This window comes from Corvus brachyrhynchos, unplaced genomic scaffold (genome assembly GCF_000691975.1).
Source record: "Corvus brachyrhynchos isolate BGI_N302 unplaced genomic scaffold, ASM69197v1 scaffold152, whole genome shotgun sequence".
Lineage (NCBI taxonomy): Eukaryota > Metazoa > Chordata > Aves > Passeriformes > Corvidae > Corvus > Corvus brachyrhynchos.
In genome coordinates, this window is record NW_008237447.1 from 966,056 (window position 1) to 971,173 (window position 5,118).

At 41.3% G+C, this 5,118-nt stretch overlaps 1 protein-coding gene across 2 annotated transcripts in view; it reads left to right on the forward strand.

The window, feature by feature from the left end:
• The window catches only part of EPHA6 (EPH receptor A6), a 362,575-nt gene extending 359,699 nt beyond the window's left edge, over positions 1-2,876 (forward strand). For both annotated transcript variants that reach the window (XM_017731430.1, XM_017731431.1), the window contains one exon: positions 1-2,876. This exon is cut by the window's left edge and continues 6,968 nt beyond it. The gene's annotated coding sequence lies outside the window, so the exon portion shown is untranslated.
• Positions 2,877-5,118: the final 2,242 nt, after the last annotated feature.

Sequence of the window (5,118 nt, forward strand, 5' to 3'; positions counted from 1 at the left end):
AACGATTTTAACAAATATCTTGATTAATTCCTGGGACAGTGATGTGACTGTGAGGAATTAAAGGTTTCTGTGTCAATAGGCAATAGTCTTGCTGTGATCTAAATTCGTGAGAGTTTGTTACTGACTTCCATGGCAGTGGGACGAAGCCCAGTGTCCATATATTCTGTAGGTAGGCGCCAGCTCTGCAAACAGACTCTCCTTTCCTGCACCCCACTACTGTCATGGTTAATTTGTTGCTAGAGAACCAGCACTTACTAGGACACAGCTGTCTTGCATTCAAATGGATTGCTAAAACTTTTGCTGGTTTTAATGTTTCTGTTGAAGCATTTCAGGTTGAGAGGTAGGTTGGTCCCTCAGGGCATGATCCAAAGTCAGTTGTATCCATAAAAAGAGGTCAATTGACTGAAAAAGGTTTTGAATCAAAGGTTTCTACAGATTTGTGTGGAACAGATGGCCTCATTTAATGGGGAGAAGAGAGTGCACTGAGCCTAAAAGACAAGGCTGCTACCTCAGGGATGTGATCAGATAGGCTGTGGTCACCTTCACCATGGAAAAGATAAACTGCAAGGTACAAAAGTTGGGTGCTGCTATGTTTGTTGTTTTCTCTGGAATGGGCGGTCAACTCTGACTTTGGAATTAGTAACCTAAATGACCTACACATCTAATAGGGTATCTAGCAGAAATGATCTGGGTTTGTGGGGGTTTTTTCCCCAGATAATTACCCAAACTTCTAGATTTAAATTCAGAATGAAACCACCATCCCCATCAAACAAACAGAACCTACAAAACAAATAGGACTTTTCTATCTTTTTTATTTCCTAAACATAAACCGTGATGCAATATGATCTCCCTTTAATAATACAAGTTCTGGCTGATCATTTGCGTCTTTGAACAAGCTGTTTCATACTCCTGGTGCACTGCAGTCCCAGTCTTGAGATCTGCCAGTTAATGAATGGCACAATAGCAAATAAAATAACAAATGCCCTCTTAGTGGTTCCATTTATTGGATTCTTTCATTAATTCCCTATCTGAAGAAAACCATCCTACTCCAAGATTCCTAATAAGGAAACCTGTAAGCATTTTGCAGCTTAATGGCCATGATTCCCTATCTCCCCAAGAAACAGTTAGCTTTGGATTGGCAGTGTAGCATTTTTACTACCATTTCTTCTGCAGCAATTTCCTCTCCCAACTTTTCTAAGTAGGGTTGAGAGGTCTATTTCACACTAAAAGTGGGAAAAGTTGTTTCTTTGTTAACTCTGGTGGTGGGATTCAGTGTTTGGTGCTCTTACCTAGAGCCTTCCATCTGCTTCTGTTGAGGCCAATATCAACGTTCTCTGGTGATATCAGTTACATCACCCACAGCAGTGCCGTGACTGAAAACCCAGAGACATAAAAAGGGCTCATTCTTCTCTGGTGTGGTATAAATCCTATTGACTTTGGGAACTTCTCTGCACTTCTCAGGATTGCACCTTCAGTTTAGCAAGGAAAAAAAAAATCTTCAAAAGATCATGTGAAACCCTGTTTACTGAAAGGCAATAGTTTATTTTCTAGCAAAGCAACATTCATTGATCTAGTTGGAATTAACAGTTTTAAGTTTGTCATCACTTAAAAAAAAAAAACAACAAACCATTTTGACTTTCAGAAAAAAAAATACAAAAAGAATATTTTACTACCTTCCAAACATTAGCTTTGATTTACTTTTGGAAGATAACGTGGTTGGTATGTTTTCTCAGGATAGCCTCTATCTATTTCTGTGTGTTGGTTTTAAATGTATCTGAATTAAAAGGGGTTTTACTCTCTGTCTCTTCTGTGAAATTAGATTGTACAAAACTAAATATGACTGCTCTTCATAGTTTGCTGTTCTAGCATAGCCATAAAATGTATCAATGTATGTGTATATACAAATAAATATTTGATGACGGACACTTTAGATTATATATTTAAGCAGCCATGTCAAAACTTCAAAGGTAGATGGCTTCAAAGCAATGGTGTACTCATAATACTTGCAAGTTATTTTACAAAATCAAACCATGGCCTCAGCACAGATCTCATATCCTTACCAGTAGTCTGAAACCCACCTTTTCTTTCAAGACCCTTGCTAAGGTTTGTTTTGCCATTGCTTCTTTAACCAAGACACATTTGAATAATGACAACTACCTGTGGCTCAGTCTTCAGCACTCATCTCCCAGCAAAGCAGCCCTGGTGCTGCAGTACCAGAGGCTCTGGGTAACTCCTCCATCAATCTGAACTCGTGTGGCACTGAACTGCTCGTTCTGGGAGACTGAACATTGCACAGCCAGTGTCGATGCTTCCCCCTGGGACTGCCTCACTCTTCAAAATTACCTTTCTTCACCTAATCTATCTCCCATACACGTCCCACTGCATTTTCTTCTTGCCTGTTTATAACAGTACTGTAGGAATACCCATGGAATAAAAAGCTTACCCTACTGATTTGCAGTCCCAAGGGGAATTTACATTAGACGTGAAGTTGTTATTATTTACTGAAAAGTGGTGTTATCTTCTTTTCGTTATTATTATGATTCTAATCCTACGATGCTATGATGTTTCATGTAAATTTTCATGTGCTGGCATGCCTACAAGTTAATAGTGTAATAGAATGCTCAGCTCTCAACATTAGAGTGTTTTTAAGGTGAATTGCATCACATATGCCATCTCTTTGCGGAAAGAATATGGGGTTTGGCAAAACTACCTGCTGAGCAACATAATGAGATTTTTGTACAAAGTACAAGTTATTGATTATTATTGTATTTTATTTTTCTATGATTTCCTAAGAGGCATTATCAGGTCTTACAGATGGGGTAAGCCTGTTTATTAAGATATTTATTAGCAAATAAAAGTTACAGTACTGGTGGTTATTTTTGAGTTAATGGTGTTTGTTTGGCCTTAAGTTACTAATATGATGATCCACAGTGAAGCCTGTCATACATGATCATGCAAAAAAAAAAAACCCAGCTGCTTAACACAGGGCGGTGTACTAATAAAGATGGACCAGCAATATGCTCCAACACTTGAGATGCTTCAGGGTGGTGGTGTTTTTTTCAGCTAAAACATGCTCTTCTGTGCTTACCACCGATCATTTATGCTCAAAAAGCACACACAGTTCACAGCATCAGGGAAAAAACTGTGCACATTAAAAGTTGCAAACAGCAGTGCTCTCTCCTTCTTGGGAAACACTGTGAATCTGAATTTTAAATGGCTTTTAATGCGCTATTAAGATTCTGCAGTACTGTTCATCTTCCTCATGGTGATTCACTGAGCCATGCAACTCCTCCTCAAGTGTTTGTCAAAGCTTTCACTGACAAAAGCAGTTTTAAAACTGATCATATTATGTAAATAATGCCAAGGCAATGCACCACAATTCACAAAGAAGTGAATGCCGTATACAATAACCAGACCCTGCCTCAAAAAGCTTAAAGTTACAATGAGCCTTTCATTGCATAAAATCACACGCATGCAATGCAAAGCTGAACAGAGGTAGCTGTAGATTAACAGGAAATGAATGTCAGATGCCCAGAGTCCATTACATTCTGCTTATTTTACATGGGTAGAGCTTTCTCACCAAGGACCGTCAGGTTTAACACAGTGTATATAATGAAGAATGAGTATTTCATTTTAGACTGGTTGCAGAAATGTCTTTGCCTTTCTGTGCTCTCCACTGAATTCAGAACTGCTCCTTAGATACACCCTCCTCTACCATATATATACCTCACTACCTGATTAGCTTTTAGAAAGTGCTTCATCACAGAGTTTCACGGTGGGATTTATGCTCCCTGCCTTTTCCTTTAGTGGCTCATAATGCCACTACAAGGGAATCTCATCCTTCAGTCGGAACCTTCCTGATACAGGAAATACGAAATCACAACTGCAATTTACTTCAAACCTTTAATAATAATGAAAGCAGCAATAAGAATTAGAAAGCCAAACAGTAGAAAAAAATATTTGTAGTATGGTTGAGCTTTGAAGATCAATGCAAAGTGCATTATAACTGAGAGCTCCTGACGATATTTTTAACAAAAAGAACTGTCCACTATCACACAGTTGTTTCCTCTGCTCTCCCTCCTCTTCCCGGGGCAGAAGTTGAGGCTGTAGTTTAAAAGCTGCATTCAACCTACAAGAAACTAGATTGGAGTTTTTCAGAATGAAGGGATGGAGCTCCATGAAGAAAATTTGCTTCTTCCAGGCAAGGAGCAGCGCAGACCATCTTTTGGGAAGTGGGAGCAGAACCGCGCACTCCACCCCTCAGTCATTGTTTATCTTTGTTCAAAAGTGCCGGACAAACCCAAAAAGGCACTTAAAATGTGGAATTACAGAAATACCAGACTGTAGCGAAGTAGAGCATAGGGGGAATGGGTTATTCCCGCTGGCCTGGACTTCCAGGCCATGCAGGATGAGTACAGAACAGCGTTTACATCCTGGGAATCCCTCAGCAGAGTGGGAGGGCGAGGGAAACTCCTGCTGCTGTTCCAGCTAAAACGTGGAGGAGTCCTTTGGTCAGCATTTGGTAAATGCAGCAGCATGGGGAGCCACAGGGCTCACTGCTACAGAACCGAGGGCAGTTTTGGCAGCTGAATATAAGTATGTGGTAGAAAAGAGACTGGGTTTTAGTTCGCACGTGCTCCTCTTCAGAGCTCGTTTTAAGTGGTTTAAGCGATTTTACGTTTGTGCAGCAGACCTAGAACCAGTTTGACGCGACTGTGCTACGCAGCAAAAAAACAATTTCCAAAGCGTATTTGCAGCCTTTGTGCCTGGCCTGACCAGGCTGCTTTCTTCCCAAGGCCCTGCTGCTGCCATTGCCCCAGTGACGCGTGGATTTGGGATTTTCCCTACTCCGCCAAGGCGCCCGCTTCGGAACGGGCGGTGCTGTGAACACCTCGCGGGGCCCTTCTTATTTAGAGGTTTTCTTCTGTGTTAACCGCAATCCTCAAGAGAATTTATCTCAGCACTCTTGTTGCTGTTATGCAAGGAAGAGGGGCAGTGGTTGGGGGAAAAAAAAACACTTCCATAAGCGCTGGACACGGAAAACGAAGAGGACATCGGTCAACCTCCCCCCACCTCAGCACCGACGCGGACGGGGCCGGGGCCCGCCCCAGCGCCACA